Genomic DNA, 20068 nt, shown 5'->3' on the forward strand with positions numbered 1-20068 from the left:
GAAGGCGGCAGTATTACATTAATATGGAATGATGTATCATCGTCGTTTTTACAAATGTCTGCATAGATCCATTAGTCTAAATTAAAATATAGCCCTGAAAATAGGGTTTGTCATGTAAATAAAAATTAGTACATGGATGTTGCAGAGCTCACAAGTCGCTACGATGTATGTGGGTTATTGTTAGGATTTCTTTTTATTCGGGGCCATTCATTCGTATTAATTATTTGAAGTCAGCGACTTGTGAGCTCTGCAACATCCATGTACTAATTTTTATTTACATGACAAACCCTATTTTCAGGGCTATATTTTAATTTGGACTAATGGATCTATGCAGACATTTGTAAAAACGACGATGATACATCATTCCATATAAATGTAATACTGCCGCCTTCTGAAGAAGACAGATTTAAATCTGTCGAAACCTAGGTAAAGATTTCTTTATCCATTGCAACTGGTCGGCTGTTTTTAGTCTTATTACGTGGATCCGTTGCTGTTGCGCAGCTATGTTTACAATACAAAAAAAACTTTATTAACTAGTTTCAGCTGTATTACAAAAAGATGACCGTGCACACGTCGCTCTGCAGAAGTTCCGGACACCGAGGGGTTTGATAAAAGGCTTTCGGCCGATGACTGCAGTGGGTGTGGAGAAAATGATTCGGAAATTCGAAAAGGCGGGTTCTTTTGGTGCTCAGCCTGGTAGGGGGAGGAAACGAATTGACTCGACGTCAGTGGAAGCAGTGGCCACAGCAATGCACGAGGAGGCGAGTGGTGGTGTGCTAACGTGTAGTGCATGGAGAATTGCCCGAACGTTGGACATATCCGTGAGCACGGTGGGTAAAATCCTACAAAACATCCTTCTCTGCTATCCATTCAAAATTACCGATGCGCACGTTTCCTGTTGACCTGCAAGCAAGAGAGACCTATGCTTTAGAATTTCTTGCTCGCATGGAAGTGGACAATGATTTGCCATGAAAAATTTTGTGGACAGACCAAGCCCACTTCCATCTGACAGGATATGTCAATACACAGAATTGTCGAATATGGGCAACGGAAAATCCACACGCAAATCAACCAGTACCACTTAATCCTGAAAAAACCAGTTTTACGGCATCACCTATCGTTGGGCCATATGTTTTCGAAGAGACATGTGCTTCCGGTTTTGTTACCTGTACCGTCACTGGCAAGCGCTAAGAGTGTCTTTTGTGCAACGTCATTCCAGCTCTCAAACACTGTGGATGTGTGTATGGGATCATTTCGATGCAAGATGGCGACCTCCGCACATTGCAAATCCAGTTAAGCAGCGGCTGAAGCGCCATTTCGGCGATGCTAGAATTATCAGCCTGCATTTCCCTAGAGCCCGGCCGTTCCGATCATCTGATCTTAATCCGTGTGACTACTGGCTGTGGGGCAATCTGAAAGATGTTGCGCTGTGTGTTCCGACTGCACACATAGCTGAACTGAAGGCACCCGTTGCGCAACATATTATGAAAGTGACCCAGGAACCATTTTGATCAGGTGTGGAACATGTTGTTTCTCAATCTGATTTTGAATTATGTCTTTTATGCTGTTTTTAACCTCGGGACAATTAAAAACCGATTTTTCGCGTGCGATGTGTCATGGCCTTGTCGTGGTGTATGGGCTTCCGTAACTAACAGTATCACACCTGTACACCCATGCGGACTGAGCAGTACAGTTGGTTTAATGTCATACGTACACCTTAGGCATTGTTGTATGATTCATTTGTCATTCGTAGTCGACCACTGTTAAATTATGGTTCAAATGGCTCTGAGCACTATGGGACTCAACTGTGGTCATTAGTCCCCTAGAACTTGGAACTACTTAAACCTAACTAACCTAAGGACATCACACACACCCATCCCGAGGCAGGATTCTAACCTCCGACCGTAGCAGCAGCGCGGCTCCGGACTGGAGCGCCTAGAACCGCACGGCCACCGCGGCCGGCTGTTAAATTATGATGCTTACAGCGCTATCTATTGCTACATTTTGTAACTACTATATTCCGTTGCAATAGGATGTCATTCTGACCAGTTGTGTTATTTCTACAGATTTTTGAAAGTTTAACTCTATTATAATCACCCTGTAGTATTATTAACCTTCTTGGTATCCATCCCTGTGGAACAAATAATTTAGTTATTATCAATATGATACGAAACCTACATACCATGTCAATGTATTCATTTAATCACGCTTTGTACTGTGGTGTCACCGCCAGACACCACACTTGCTAGGTGGTAGCTTTTAAATCGGCCGCAGTCCGCTAGTATACGACGGACCCGCGTGTCGCCACTGTCAGTAATTGCAGACCGAGCGCCGCCACACGGCAGGTCTAGAGCGACGTCCTAGGACTTACCCCAGTTGTACAGCCGACGTTAATAGCCATGGTTCACTGAGAATTATGCTCTCATTTGCCGAGACGATAGTTAGCATAGCCGTCAGCTACGTCAATTGCTACGACCTAGCAAGGCGCCATTTATCTTTTGCTGGTTATCTTATAAAGCCTGTACCGTCAGACCTATGTTCTCCAATTATGGAATAAAGTTAAGTATTCTACCAGTTACCTCCTGTTTGCTAGTCTTATTTCTCTGACCTGTTCCAGACCTCACGACCGTTTGCGTGAGCTTGAACAGCGTGCATTTCGGCCTCCTCAAGAAACACGGTGTTGGCACTTATGTCAACACCTCATGTACTTCGTTATAATGATTTTGATCCTTTCTTACAGTTTCCTTCTTGACGTATCTTCTTGGTGTTTTCAATTTATCCTTGATTTAACCCTCCTTCTTTTATCATTTCCATCTCTTCCCTGCTGGCGCCGCAATAATTTATGAAGACAAATGATCCCTTACTTATGTTAATGTCCCATGTATATGAGTTGTGGCTGTCGACTGGTGTGTGCAGAAGTCTCAGCTGTGCCCATCACACAACCGCCATCTCTGGTGGACCTTTCCTATTCACATCTCTCTGTGACTTCAATTCTGCTTCAACAAAAATACACATAGTAAAGTACCCACCGACTACTTCCTTTTATGGGTCTAGGTACACTGTGGTGAAGACCCTAAATCCACACATCATTAGACAACATATGGACTCGACGTGGACAAAGATACACATTTACCGTCCTCAATACAGGTACATGAACACTACACTAAACGCCCTAAATATGTACTTCATCTGACTTCAATAACCTTTATCCAAACGCTTCCGTGACGTGAACACCGAATATTCTACACTAAACGACCCTAGCTTCCCTGCCATCAAAGACCAACCAACAAAACAATGAGTGAGTAAGTCCCCATGGTACCTTGACTGACAGAAATTTTCCCACTTTAAATTAAATTATCAGAACAGCTATCAAATTTTCCTAACAGTCCATTACTACTCAGTTATTCTTTAGATTGACATTTACATAGAGGAGTTCCCGTAATACATATATCCCTTTCACAATACATGTTGGCGCCCTTATGTTACAACGAGTTCCCTACAAAGATCTTTGTCCACATGACTCTTCTCTGTTATCTACACAAAATGTTTGTGAATTGTGCAGACAGTACTTAAACAGAATCTCCTACATATAAGAAGTTATTGAACGACAAAACACCTATACAAAAAACAAACGTGTCACTAAACATTATTACAGTGACATCACTATTTCCAACAATAAATTAATCACAGCATATATATTTCTGACTTTCGCATTTCCTATATTGCTCATTCCTCCACCTCGGACAAGTGTCTAAAGTCACTTTGGATTGGTCCTTCCTCTTCTTAACTTTCTTTTTCCAGGATAGACTACAGGTCTACGATATCCTCTTACTCCACATCCTGTCCTTCCATTTCAACTTCTTGATGGTTGGCCACCCTCTTTCCTAAGGAATCTAGCGAGCAACTAATTAATCGATCCTCCTCACAGTACCTAATTTGCACATCTTCTCCTTCATTACTATTCTGAGCCTCAAAATCATTAGCTTCCTTCTACGCCTGCGGTAAGATTTCTGTCCTATTATATGTCCAATTACATCAGAAAGGCTCAATGCAGTTTCTGCTATGGGTACTCTTAAGCCATTGACCAATCTTTTGCCAGTCTTTGCTGTGATGGACGTCCTGCATGGTTTTGTCCTTGTACAATCTCTTGCTGTTTTCTATTTCTATCTAGCTCTTGCCAGTTTTCTAGTAAATACTGTCCATTATTTGCTTACACCTCTATTTGCAGGGTAAGGATTGAATTGAACTGCCCCTTCACAGTATATTTATAACCTTCTTCCTATCGTTATTCCATTACGGCAACTGCAAATTTTACTGTGACTGTTATTGTTGTCTTGTTCTCTCCTCCTCTCCTGGAACTCTCATCAAGTGTTACTTCTGATTTGCGCAACAGTTCTAGATTGTTTCGATGTCAGCAGTGTATATACCAACTGTTATTTGTCGGCATCCACTCGATAGCTTCATATTGCAGAATCTAATGGTTCTTTCTCAGTGTCGTGTCCAAAACCTTCACAGGGCTCCTCTGTCCAGATTCTTCCAAATATTTCCTCATTGCTGTGTGTTGGTTACACCCTTCCTGTGTCTCCTTTTACCAGCAGATCATGAGGAAAGACTCTTTAAACTCCACGTACGATGTGCAAGTTAGTATAATGGTCCTCATCCAAATGGTTCAAATGGCTCTGAGCACTATGGGACTCAACTGCTGTGGTCATAAGTCCCCTAGAACTTAGAACTACTTAAACCTAACTAACCTAAGGACAGAACACAACACCCAGCTATCACGAGGCAGAGAAAATCCGTGACCCCTCCGGGAATCGAACCCGGCAACCCGGGCGTGGGAAGCGAGAACGCTACCGCACGATCACGAGATGCGGGCGGTCCTCATCCTTGTTGCCATATCTGCTACTACATGAGCACACGAAAACTCTAATTTACACTGTAGTGGCCGTGTTGATGGCAATGACAAATCACATTGAGTAATCCATGCCTTGGGGTTGAGCACAGTCCCACTGCCATGCACACACGAAATCTATGTGAGGGGAGGAAGTATTTAAATGAAATGCCTCTTCCTATGTGGCTCACGTCCCAGTTGCTACTAGTGACACTGTTCTCATCCACCCATCTTGCACTTGCAGCGCACTCGTTACTGAATCTTGTCCTTGGATTAAACTCATTCATGCCTCCTTCACTGGTAGACAGCTGTGTGTTTCCCTCACACCTACCTCAAAACCTAGCACTTGCGTTATTTGTTCTCTGAATCTGTCAACATTTTGGTGTCTTTGCTCTTGTGACTTTTTGAACTGTGGTAGCGATTGAACTTCTTGTCATATTGTAGTCGAAGTAGAATTTGAGCTGCCTGATCTTGCACAGTTCTCACTCCATTATTTCCTGACTACTTTACTCTAACTGATCAATGACTTCATTCACATTGCTGACGATACGTTCTTCAGTTTTATCTACCTGCTCTTCTGTATTGCCTATCCGTTCCTCCTGCTCTTCCTGCTGATCGTTTATCATCTCAAGGTCTCGTTCTGCAACTAGAAAGCTGTTCCAACAGAGAATTTGTTTCTTCCTGCTCTATTTTTGCCCTCCTGGCCATCTTTTTCGCCACTTCCGTCTCTTTCCTAGACTGTGTAGCTTCATCTTTTGCGTCCATCACTATCATTCTGACCTCCTTCGTTTCTAGAGTTCCTTTTACCCAATTATTCCTCACTTCCTTCCCAACTTCTCTAGCTTCCTCTGTGGCTTCCTTCATTATTTCTTCTAACCTTGCCTTCGTTTCTCCCCTGGTCATCTCTGCTTCCTTTCTCATCTCCATAGCCTCTTCTCTTCTCTTTTGCACTACCTATTCTCTTGTTTCTCTCCTTACTTTTTCTGCTTTTTCTTTGAGTTCGTGGCGCAATCGTGACTGATTCCTCACTATCGTAACCCAAAGGACCTGCTAATTCCTTTTTTTCTTCTACCCCTGTTTCAGACCGGATGCTGTGTGAGCTACCTGTTTCATGTTATCTGCTCCTACCCAGTGTCTAACTCTTCCTTGTCCTGAGTTTGCTCCATGTTTGTTACTTGATTCACTTTAACCTGATCCGTTGATAACCTTGTGTGGCTTCTAGTTCTCATTCAAACCATGAACTACTCAAACTTGATTGAGAAAACCTAGGAAACAAAACTGCAAACAAAAAAGAAAAAAAGTATGACATACGTACATAAATCCATCCAAATGTTACAAAGCTGTTGTCGATGCCGGTATTCCAAAGATATGAATGGAAATCCACAAAACAACAGAAACGCTGTAAGAGAAATACGTCTGTTATGTACTGGCGCCAGCGGCTTAATCTAAAACTATAAAAACGCGATTCTAGTGTATCTCAAAAACTTTGCAACAAGAAAGGAAAAATTTTGACTAACTACGATCAAATCAGTGTTGTTGGCCGAATTTTTCTAGCTTAACTGCTCCAAAATCATCACAGGAATATCCGAAGTCATTGGCAGGGCTCGCCAAATTACGAGAAAACCTCACACTCTGGTAAAGAGAGATTAATGTTGCTAGCATGTTGCCGATCTTGATCTCTGCCCAAAGAGTCCTGCTAATGACATTGTGCACAACAGAATTAAGAAACGCTAATTTTTGGTATATCAATGATCAGTGTGTGGGGGACCACCACAAATTTTCACTAATGTTGCAAGGGGTTTACTAACCATGAAACGAAATGCAAACGTAATGTAAATCCCAGAGTTTATTAATGCTAAATGATTTTCTTTAAACAGAGCCAAATAATTCAGTAAAGACTTTAATTCATATGTAATAAGCACTAATAACTAAAGAATTGAAATAAAATTTGGGAACGGAAAATACATGGCAGTAAGTTCACATCCGGAACGTATTAAAAATTAAATGACCGAAGTAAGTGATTTGACGTGATTACTTATCACGCTTGGAACAGAAGTGAAGTTTCCAGAATGAGATTTTCACTCTGCAGTGGAGTGTGCGCTGATATGAAACTTCCTGGCAGATTAAAACGGAATTAATAAGCTAGAGAAGGCCAAGCACAGTACTTACAAAATTACAAAAGGGGAAAAAGCAAATTAAAACAATAACAAGTGGTGTTCTGAAAATACTCCAGGATCAGCCTCAGAAAGTCCCTTACGGGTGTAGTGAAATGGGATAGGCATCCCAGGCTTAAGGTCAGATAAGAGAAGGGATGGTCCACGGCTGACCGACAATCTGACCGACTTCCAATCGTCAGATCCAACTGCAAAAATAATAGAAAATATCGGCCGATGACGAGTAAACCAAAATACCTATACTTCGGACACGGCCTCACCAAGATCAAGGCATCACATACCACTCAAGACAAGTTTAAGAGAATAAAGAAAACACAAGTAACAACTGTCAAATCACTACGGAAGAAGGTTGCGCGTTCTAGGCAACAACACACACCACTTGTTGTCACGCGCCTCAACGACTGGGGAAGGAACAATCCAAAAAAAAACGAAGAAATCGTAAGGAGTTTTAAGAACAAGCAACAAATTACTCAACTTGAGGATCCTGCTTCGGAGGAAAGCGAAAAGTCGCTCACACGGCTTGCACCTCCAAGTGCCCGTCGCCAACAACCCCGGCCAGGCTTCGCGCTGTAGAGACTACGTCGCAGCTCAGTTCCAACGAACCAACAAGGTCCCACCACACCCCGACTCGGAAAATGGTGTTCGTCCTGAAGATCCAAGACGTCGTCGAGAGACACGATCGGCCTAGCAAACGACCAACAGCAGCCCACTTTCGCCGACAGGGGTCCCGGCGAATACTAACACCATACGCACCAGACCGTTTCTGGCTGCCCACTCTTCCCTGACTGAGACTGGTATTAGTGCTCAGCAAACCACATGTCGCCATCGGACGATCAGCCGACCGACCGACCGACCAACGGCCATGGTCCCGGCGCGTACTTCCACCGTGCAGACCTGCCTGCTACTGACTGCCAACTCGTCCAACAGCCGAGTAACGACGAACTCGACTCAGTCCACAACTCAAAGGGGACTGAGACTCAGAGCCGACTGACTAACATCCGACTGTCTGCCTTCCGAGTGACTCTGCCGACTCACTGCACAGACTCACTCCACCATCACACAGCCTCGATCCTGTCAGAGCAGAATCCGGAAATACTCGCGGTCGCTCCACAGGTAGTAACTCGAACCTACTATCGATAACGCTGGGGCTGCCACTCACGGACAGAGAAGGTGAGCTAGGATAGTGGCACCAGAAGACATTAACACAAAACTAAAAAAAAAATATTCTCGCCGTTTCAGAAATGCAGGAAAGACAGATCACAATCATGAGCCACGCACGGCTCAATACTGTTTTATAATGTGGCAACAGAAGAAAGAAGTGAAAAAGGAATGGACTAAGCGCCGAACGGATGTGTAACATATTTTTACAGAAACTGATCCTGTATTTTACAAAGTTTTCAAGACCTGTATCTTCTCTGAAAGTTCCTTTAGAGAATGGTTCAAGAAACTTGCATTGACACAGTTTATTGACGTCTTCTTAAACTGTATCGAGTACACATGCAAGGTATGTCTTCAAGCAAAGACATGAAAGAAAAGGGACAAATTACCTACGCAATCCTTGTTATTGTAATGTAATTGGAAACCTACGTTTTCGTAGTCTCCCCAATTTCAATTGCACTCTATAGTTGCATATCAAAGAGTATCTATTTTGCGTATCAAAAATGTAGCTATCTTGCACATTAACGTATCAATGAAACAAAAGGTGACGCATACTGCTATGACGATTTTCAAAATTATAGGAGGCTGTCGCGAAGGAGCGTCAAGGGTTTGTTTTCACTCCACGACAACGCACCAGCTTATTCTGTACAGCACACTATCACAAACGCTGCTCCTTTGGCCTGTCAAATTTTGTATCACTGCCCACATTCTACTGACATCACACCGAGTGGCATATTCTTCTTCGATGAATAGACCATTGTGTGGTAGGCGTTTCCAGAAGGTCAACAAGGTAATTTTCTACGTGGAACGTTTTAGGAAATAGCCAAAATTCAGACTTCTACGACCAAGGTCTGTGCTTACTTAATATGTCGACGGGAAAAGTGCGTAGCTAAGGACTGAAACCATACCTAATTATGACAGATCTAAACTTAACAGTCATCCCTTAATCCAATCCTTGTAGCAGATTGATTACCTAAAAATGGCTTGCAGGGCTCGTAAAAATTTTGTTTTCCAGTATTTCATGTCGTTGCTTTAGAAATTTAAAGTTGTGACATATTTTAGTCATTAAGCGGCACAATCACTGCTTATACGGTTAACACAATAAATCAAGTATTAAAGTTAGAAACCGAGTGTATGTTATGACACAAGACGCGATAATTGTCCAGTTTATACACATCCATTACTTGACAACGGGAGCCATTTAGAAACAATTTCTCGCTGAGCCCCAGCACAAAATGAAAAGGAGGAAGCTAGGTTACATGTGCAGTGTTCGTGTGTGTAGAGCTTACCAGATTTTGGCTTTTCATGCAATACAATTTCAGCATCAGGCATGACGTTTTAAATTACTACTTCTTTACTACTACCTCTATCCACAAATCTTTTTGAAGTCAGTATCTACATATACAGCTGAATGTACTTGAAAAATTTTATCATTGTACGATACACAGTTCAGAAGATAAGTCGTCATGAAGAAAGAGACATTTTCTTAAGATGATGCGCAAAATACCGTGACTATTTTCATTAATCTATGTGTGAATAATGAGAAATTGATAAAAACCAACATGGTTAGGAAATTAAAACAATTGCAGCCCTCGGTCGCGAAAATGAAGTCTTTTTGACCTAGGTTTCAGCCTCTTCTGAGAGTGCCTTCATCAGAAATAAAGCATTTAAAAATGGAATGTCACGTATAAAATAACTATGAAGCGATTACACTTTAGTCACAAAATATTAACATAAAACATACATAGGCAGACCACTAAGGCTGCACCACATGTCGAGCTGCGGAAGTTCTTATAAAGACACTCTTAGAAGTAGTCGAAACCTAGATCAAAAAGACTTCGCTTTCTCGACCGAGGACTGCAACAGTTTTAAATTTACTTTGTAACGGTCGCTGACAACGCAGCCACGTTTAGAGCTTTAACATAATTAGGATTGTACGTCTCCACATGTAAAGGTTTTACATCAAATATCGCTTAACAATTATAGAACTATGTTACTGTGTATGAAAGAAAAACGTAAATTAGTTACAAACTACGCGTGAAAACAATTTATTCAATATTTAAACGTATTTACAGATATTCCGATTTACGACATGACATGTTCGATAGGCCTGCCATCATTGACGATGATGTGGCGCAGACGAAAAGAGAAATTCTCTATGACCCGCTGAAGTGTGGTAACATTGATGTTGTCGATGACCTTCGTTTCCAGTTCAGCAATGGATTTGCGGTTATTGCTGTACTCCTTGTCTTTAATACAGCCCCACAAAAGGGAGTCGCATGTGTTCGAATCCGAAGAATATGATGCTCTATCGAGGCACAAGGCAGTGGTGTCTGGGTACCCCAGAACCAGAATGCAGTTCCCAAAGTGCTCCTCCATGACATCAAACACTCTCCTGCTCCGACGGGGTCGAACCCGTGCCATCAAGGAATATCGCACCGATTATTCCGCGATTGGACATTGCACGCCACACAGTTCGACCGCGAAATGTGGATTCTCAGTCCCCCAACTGCTCCAATTTTGCTTATTGACGATCCCATCCAAATGAAAGTGGTCTTCGTCGCTAAACTAAACCCTACTAATTCCCATCATGCCCCGTTTCCTACCACGCAGTTTGAACGTCATAACACAAACTGTTCAGAAGTTATGACGATTGTACGTCGTATTATTCAATAAGTATCATCGTGTATGTAACACTTTAAGGGGCTCCGGAAAGGCTCAAAATCATGAAAAGTTCAATTTTTACTTTTTTGCGTTTTCTGAATCTGCAGACTATTACCTTTTAATAGATATATAATTTATTCAATTCCGAAGACTACAACTATATTTAAATTTTTTTTGAAATGTGTTCTATACGGGCGTGACCCACTGTGGCGCTGTTAAACTGCTGTCAAATGGTGTTATTATTAACGTCCGTGTTCATCAGGTACATTTTAGTGATGTGAGATAAAGTATGTGTTGTGGCTAACCTGTGATGGTTCAATATATATCGCTGGTGTGATTGTCGATTGTTTCATGTTTATTTACTCTGTCGTTATCTCGAAAATATTCGTAATTAATTCTGTTTCTTGAGTCTCTGTTTTGTTGAAGTATAATAATGAGTAAAAGTAAAGTTATTAGAAATCCTCTGAAGGCTTTTAAGAAAAGGAGAAATGTTGGAAAGCCAAAGGTATGTGTTATTACTGTAAATAATAACATTCTAACATGGTACGAGCGATGCTTGCTTTAGACAAGGAACGCCTTCGGGCTGCAGACAGGGCTGTAAAGAGTCTAGAAATACAAGCAAGAGTAAACAGGAGGAGGAACAAGAGGAAGCTGTAGGAGGAGTTTGCAGAGGATGAAGATAATCCATCCTATGGACATGGAATGCATTAAAAACTTAATCCAATCTTTGTCGCTCGATTCCCAAAACTTTTATTTTCTCATACTAATTACATGTTTTCTAAGAATCTTCCAAACATATTTGTTTCAAACTTTCAGTAAATGTTACACAGTACCTTCTGCATAATTTAACACAGCCTTTTTCCAAAAAACTGTGTATTTTTGAATATATAAATAAAAAATTGCAAAAAAACGTTGTGAATTTTCATTACAATTGAAAAAAATCATCTTTAATAACTGAACTAAAATTTTGTAAAATCCCTGTGTTAAGTTGTAGCCCATATTCCAATAAATAATCTGTAAAAAGTTCAACTTCCTACCTCAAATACTTTGTGAGGAAAGATGTAATTTATAAGCGTTATTTTAACATTGCAAGTGTAGGGCGTTCCGGAGCCCCTTAACTCATCTGTAAAGGAATCAGACGTTTAATGTTTTGGTTGCAGGAGTGGGATGCAAAGATGAGTTTTCAGTTTTCTGCAAATAAATGTGTGCTCATTGTAATCATTATTACACTATTTTTATTTTAGCTGATTTTTATATCAGGGATACCACTCTACATTATAAAGACTCAGTGAGGTTTCTGGGCCCCACTTTTTACTCCAAACTGTCGTGGCTACCACATCTGAGAGAGTTGAAAGCCAGAAGCCAGAAGGTACTGAATATCTTCAAGTGCCTTAGACACATGTCTTGGGAACTGAGAGACAGCGGGTATTCCAGTTTTATAGGACACTCATGCGTTCGCTGGTAGACTACTGGTGCACAGAGTATGGGTCAGTAAGGGCTACCAAAGATGAAGGTTGCTGACGCTGTCCACCATGAGGAGATTAGGCTGGCCACGGGTATTTGTAGAACCAGCCCCGTATCCAATCCCTGTGCTGAGTGGGGAACCGCCACTCACCATCCTCACCAAAAAAATGGTTCAAATGGCTCTGAGCACTATGGGACTCAACATCTTAGGTCATAAGTCCCCTAGAACCCAGAACTACTTAAACCTAACCTAAGGACATCACACACACACCCATGCCCGAGGCAGGATTCGAACCTGCGACCGTAGCAGTCCCGCGGTTCCGGACTGCAGCGCCAGAACCGCACGGCCACCGCGGCCGGCACCATTCACACCATCCAGTGGCAGCTCCTCGTGGTGTGTCATTCATGTAACTTTCTCACAGCTCAATCGTCATCTACATACCGTACTGTCGCTCGTCCATCTCTCTAAAATCTTTTGTCTAATCGTCCACGAGCGACAATGACGTTTGGAATCAGCGTGCGCCGCGTTCTGGAGTCACTTGATGTGGAGTATGTACAGTCCCAAACACCAGGGTTTTGACTGCCTACCACTATGCTTACTGCAGTGGCGCAGAGTAATTTTACATATGATGCAGTACAGTGGAGATTGCACTGCTACATCTGTTTTGAAGACCTTATTTATTGACATTTCAGCTGAGCACCATAGTTGTACAGCTGTCTTTTCAGATGTGTAGTTACAGGGGGACTTCGTTGGTCGCTCTGTTTTTTGCCCTGAAGATGTCCTCTAGGTGTGATTGCCTTGCGACTTTACTGGCTTCGACGCAGAATTATATGCGATGTGGCGGACACTGGACCAGATGAGATGTGCTTCAAGTGCTAAATTCCTTGTCTGTTTGACTGTCTGAGTGCCCTTCACTCTCTACAACGCTTGTACCCTGCAGATAAACTAGTACAGAATATCCAGGAAATCCTCTTCCAACTACAGCGGTTTGGGATGGAGGCGCCATTCTGCTGGGTACCAGGGTACTTGGGTACTGCAGCGAACGAAAAGGAAGATGTAGCAGCCAAGGATTCGTGTCGCGATCTTCAGTTATGTCAGTGTGCCATTCCCCTGAATGCTATCTAAAAGCTTTTGAGGTACAGAGCTCTGAGTCAATGGGAATAAGAGTGGCTGGAAGTGACAGACAATAAGCTGAGTATAATAAAGCGGCCGTGGCGTACCACTGTCCAGCTACAAAGATGGGATGAGGTCATCATTGCTCGTCTTCGCATAGGCCACTGTCTTACGAAGCATGGCTTCTTACTCCGGCGCGACGCACCTCCAATGCGTCATGAGTACAGATCACTGTGCTCCACATTCTACTAGACTCTTTTAGTTTCCGACCAGAAGGCATTGGCAGATTTACTCGCAGATTTGCCCTGCATTTTAAACGACAATGAAACGAGTGTGATTAGACCTTTAATGTTTAGTGCTCTGTCCAACTTGTTTCCAAATTTTAGAGAGATGTGGTCAGTCACTCACATTTCCCTGTGCTTTTCTTCTTGTTCCTCTGTGATTTTACTTGCTGTTGTAATCTCATGCCTAGCACCTTTCACCCTTTTCCGTCGTTTTAAGGCCTGTGAGGTAGTGTGATTTTGTGGGTCAACGCGAGCGAGAGGTGAGTCGCTGAATGAGCGTCGTTTTATAGGTCTCCTACTCACTGTGTGACAACAGTCTTAGTCATTTTGTCCACATTCGTTTCTTTTAATATGTTTAAGGGCGCTGATAACATCGGCGCTGAACGCCCGTTAGCTACACACACACACACACACACACACACACACACACACAAAGACACATAGACACACACACACACACACACAGAGAGAAAGAGACAAACACGTGTTTTCAGTTTCTTATACATAGTAATTTGAATCTTTCCTTTCAGCGTTAGTAAAAAAAAATCCGCCTCAACACCTGTGCGCAAAAGTTATTCCTGTGTAGTATAGTAACGTAAGTGTACCAGTTAAACAATAGGAGAAAGATGAAGTTGCAGGTGGGCTGCATATGTGTTCACTACTGTACAATATATCTTACATGTGTAGTGGTTGTGCGTGTAAAGCGATGAAACTTGCGGCACAGGGTTTGCGAATGGGACGAGGTATCACTCCAACGTAATTGCTTGACTTGAGGGTGTGCCATCCCCCCCCCCTCCTGCACCCTACCAATCGACCACCATCCCCCCAACCATTCCTTCGCTGTCGCTGCCCAGTTTCGCAGTCTGCCCTGACAAGTGACAGTGAGGAGCTGGCAGCTAGCGTGACAAGTGACAGTCGACTGCCACGCTACCAGGAGTTGCACGGACGGCAGTGGAAGCAACGGAACTGTCGGGGAGACGTCGGCGCTGTACAGACAGCCCTTCAAGGAGCTCGCACTGGTTTGTCAGGCCGCACAAAGCGATTACCTTCTGTCTCACTTTCAGCTGTAGCCTTTGACATTAATTCAAAAGTGTTCAGTACTGTAATTCGTATCCCAGTGAGCAAATAGGAACTTTGCAAAATAGAACTGACACTCAGTTTGAGTCTCATAACTTCCACGTACAACGCTTCACGAGCAGATGACTTGTAATGTACTGACACACCGACTCAATCCAAAATACGAAACTCACAGACACACGGGCTTTTCCTTAACTTGTTTCCTATCTACGTTTGCTTTACAGCAAAGTGAATATGGAGTCTTCTTCTTTGTTCTTGTTATCCCTTGTGTTTATCCCGTCAGTAGTGACGTCTGCTTTTCCAAGATTTAAATACGAGGGCAGTTCAATATGTAATGCAACACATTTTTTTTTCTGAAACAGGGGTTGTTTTATTCAGCATTGAAATACACCAGGTTATTCCCCAATCTTTTAGCTACACAACACTATTTTTCAACGTAGTCTCCATTCAATGCTACGGCCTTACGCCACCTTGAAATGAGGGCCTGTATGCCTGCACGGTACCATTCCACTGGTCAATGTCGGAGCCAACGTCGTACTGCATCAATAACTTCTTCATCATCTGCGTAGTGCCTCCCACGGATTGCGTCCTTCATTGGGCCAAACATATGGAAATCCGACAGTGCGAGATCGGGGCTGTAGGGTGCATTAGGAAGAACAGTCCACTGAAGTTTTGTGAGCTCCTCTCGGGTGCGAAGACTTGTGTGAGGTCTTGCGTTGTCATGAAGAAGGAGAAGTTCGTTCAGATTTTTGTGCCTACGAACACGATGAAGTCGTTTCTTCAATTTCTGAAGAGTAGCACAATACACTTCAGAGTTGATCGTTTGACCATGGGGAAGGACATCGAACAGAATAACCCCTTCAGCGTCCCAGAAGACTGTAACCATGACTTTACCAGCTGAGGGTATGGCTTTAAACTTTTTCTTGGTAGGGGAGTGGGTGTGGCGCCACTCCATTGATTGCCGTTTTGTTTCAGGTTCGAAGTGATGAATCCATGTTTCATCGCCTGTAACAATCTTTGACAAGAAATTGTCACCCTCAGCCACATGACGAGCAAGCAATTCCGCACAGATGGTTCTCCTTTGCTCTTTATGGTGTTCGGTTAGACAACGAGGGACCCAGCGGGAACAAACCTTTGAATATCCCAACTGGTGAACAATTGTGACAGCACTACCAACAGAGATGTCAAGTTGAGCACTGAGTTGTTTGATGGTGATCCGTCGATCATGTCGAACGAGTGTGTTCGCACGCTCCGCCATTGCAGGAGTCACAGGTGTGCACGGCCGGCCCGCACGCGGGAGATCAGACAGTCTTGCTTGACCTTGCGGCGATGATGACACACGCTTTGCCCAACGACTCACGGTGCTTTTGTCCACTGCCAGATCACCGTATACATTCTGCAAGCGCCTATGAATATCTGAGATGCCCTGGTTTTCCGCCAAAAGAAACTCGATCACTGCCCGTTGTTTGCAACGCACATCCGTTACAGACGCCAATTTAACAGCTCCGTACAGCGCTGCCACCTGGCGGAAGTCAATGAAACTATACGAGACGAAGCGGGAATGTTTTAAAATTTTCCACAAGAAATTTCCGGTTTTTTCAACCAAAATTGGCCGAGAAAAAAAAGTGTTGCATTACTTATTGAACTGCCCTCGTATTTTATTGCTTAACGTTACTGGCAGATGCCCTTCCTAAAGTCACAGTTGTCAGAGTAACGCATCTGTCTGCGAATCGTGTAATCTTCGTTCCGTGTTTTATAGTAATTAATGTTTGTGTATCGGATTCTATGAGGCTGATTCGAAGGACCAGAGCATGATTTTCCTAAACGGATATGACTAACAACCTAGATCACACTGAAGCTGCCCTATGTAACAGACCACGCTTGCCATTCCGCAGAGAAGATTCGATCTGCGTTTTTCTCTCCTCTCTCTCTCTCACACACAAACTAGCCCTCTTCACGTTATGCTAAATTGGCAGTTCACGTTAAGTACGCATGTTCAGCAAGGGTTGGAGTCCCTGAACACTCAGTAATTCAGAGGATAGACGTTACTCTTCTACATTCAGAACTTGATACTTAAAACCTGCCGCAGACGAACGCTAGCACCTTCGCCAAACCGTACCATGACGATCAAGCCATCAGAATAAGGAACCGTTGCCGGAACCGCGGCCGCAACAACAGCCGCTATATACACGACACCGAATGCTACCTGGACAGCATAACGGGCAATGATTACCCTTTGGGCGTTCTCAGGAACTTTGATCAACACTCACGCACCGCCAACTGCGCCGTCAGCTGGGCTGGACACAGCACCATGGCCATAACCCACAGGTTCCGCAACACCAGTCACATCATCGCCAACAGCGTCATCAGTTGCTACATCGCCGGCAACATCAGCAGCCACACCATCATCATGAGCAGCCTCGACGCCGCCAGCCACACCATCACCTACAGTGCATTCACCGGCACCTCCAAGAGACCGATCCCTATCCCCAATCATCTCTCAACCTCCGTTCCAAACTCAATCTAAGCCCATCACAAAATCATATAGACGTCTCAGCACAAGTGAGCTAGACGAATCCAGAGGAACAGTTAAGTCTGTCACACACTGATAATATGTTGGTCGAAATCATTCCCAAACCCAAAAATCCAACACCTTCTTGTTCCTTTTTCAATAAGCGGATGTGCCCCCGAATACCTAAACTCCAAGACACTCAAAAATGGTTAAAATGGCTCTGAGCACTATGGGACTTAACTTCTGAGGTCATCAGTCCCCTAGAACTTAGAACTACTTAAACCTAACTAACCTAAGGACATCACACACATCCAGGATTCGAACCTGCGGACGTAGCGGTCGTGCGGTTCCAGAGCCTAGAACCGCTCGGCCACCGCGGTCGGCTCCAAGACACTCCTCAGACGCATGCATACCAACACTGGAAATCCAACGACCCATCTCCGAGAGGCATTACATAATCAACAATAAAACCAACTCCATAGACCAAATGGCGTCAGTTTACCAACATCATCCATGGCCATATCCACATCACTGTATCACTGTCCATATCGATCCTGACACAATACTACCTGCATGACATTATTGTCTCTCCAAACCACTTTAGGTGCTCCATAGTAGAAGACCCAGATCTAATCGCTTGTGACCACTTACCATTCCTTCCCAAGATCTCATTTCGTGTATCAAACCCAACCCACCTTGATCCTAATTATTCACCTGGCAAAGTTAGAACTAATCCCGTGCTGACTGGAATGCATATAGTGCCGAAATCTCTGCCCTAACGTAGAATCACATTAAATATTAGGCAATAGCTACTCGGAGCAAGTTCACTTGGCCTCCATTCACATGCAATCTGTGTCCTTGCGTCCCCATGCCATTTCGAAATTCTACGATTCGTTAGCTCATAGTAAGGAAAGATTAGGTTTTAACGTTCTGTCGCAATGAGACGGATCATAAATGCGTTTGGGAAAAGAAAGAGTAGGGAAATTTAGCACGTCCGTTAAAAATATATAAAAAAAGATCCCAACACTGGATTCAGTTGAATGATTCGAACCTCGGAACTGTCGCACGGAAATCAAGTATCTTAATCACTGAATTGGCTGGTTGGATTGCTCAAGAGGCTGGTTGGATTGCTCAAGAGGGAGGAATGATGATTTCATTTTTCCGTACAACGCGACAGTGTCGACGTTGGTGCTGAAAAAAATACTTCTTTCAGTTAATAAAACTTAATTTGGGTTTTAAGCCGCATCATTATGAAACGCTAAAACTACTGCAAATCCGTAGTTTCGATCGTCATGACAGCGCTTCTCTTCAGATCGATATTTTATTCGCCCTAAAGACGACAGCAGCGAATATGGTTGAAATGTCTGATTTATAGCTATTTTAGTCTGATAACGATGTGACCTAACAACCAAAAGTATTTTACTCAACTGTCACTGGCAGAGTAAACCTGCACTCTTATCAATTTTTTAATTAGTAGAAAAATGTTTCTGTACTATTCTTTCAGGTATGTGAAGAACGAGAAAGATGTATTCGAATAAGTTTAGCGTTGAGCCACAGATGTGCTAAATAAAAATGTAGAAATGATTACGATTACAGCCATGCACCTATTCGGTCAATTGATTATTTTTTTACATTGCAGGCTGTTATCTATAACTTAAACTCTGGTTGTACATACCTAACCAGATTTCTGCTATCAATAACTGAATATTTTGTCCTGTAGTCCACCAGCTAATCAAACTACATATTGTATTTACCAGCACTCTAGCAGGCTACACTATTAATTAACTGTACCATTCACTAAAAATTCATTGGAACAGTAGCGTACAATCAGTCACTCCTGTATAGTGTCCCTTATTGAACTACATCATAATTTTATCTACGATCGTTTGAGAGTATTACAGCTGTATTCGTAAATGTCACTGAAGATAAAACTATTACCAGCCAAAGTTTTTGAATGAATGCCTCATGTCACCCAAATTAGTTCTAGACCTGAGACAGCCGTCAAACGGGAATGAGGATTTCTTGTACAAATTGGTCGTAAAATGAAACAAATATTGTTTACAAAGGTTTTTACCTTAAATATAAGGTCTTTAACAGGTACGGACATCAGCCTCTAGCAGAACTGCAGGAAAAAATATTATTTTACCTTTTCTTATATATTTCTCTTAAAACTAATGCCACGACTGCGAATATTGGAGAACTTAGAGATGGGGGCGTAAATATTTACCACGATCAAAATCAAACCGTTGCTAAATGTATTTAAGATTGTTTATTCGCTTAACGTTTAACGTAATTCCAACTAAAAATGTTGCATTTCGTGCCTCAGTACACATTCCTGTAGTATCATTCATCAGATTGTTTCACTGTGGTTTACTGATAACGTGTATAGCATACATATCTAACTTAAACTTTACAAGTTTTTCAGTAAAAAGATTAGTCTGTTACAGAATTGTGAACTTACTGTACAGTGAAATAAATAATTTTATTTGGTGTAATCATGTGCATTCTCAAAATATTTAAGTTGAACAAATAATTCCAGAGCTTTGGGCTCACATTCTGACGTGTGACAACTGCTGAAACATGCAGTGTGATAGGAGTATGGTTTAAATTTTTATATGTACACAAATTTATCAAAATAAAAAATTCCGAATAAATCGCTTTAAAATTAAATGCAATCTTCACATACAGCTAAAAAGCTCCAGAGTTACAATCATTTGCCTCCTCTGATTT

This window comes from Schistocerca cancellata, chromosome 3, assembly GCF_023864275.1.
Source record: "Schistocerca cancellata isolate TAMUIC-IGC-003103 chromosome 3, iqSchCanc2.1, whole genome shotgun sequence".
Classification (NCBI taxonomy): domain Eukaryota; kingdom Metazoa; phylum Arthropoda; class Insecta; order Orthoptera; family Acrididae; genus Schistocerca; species Schistocerca cancellata.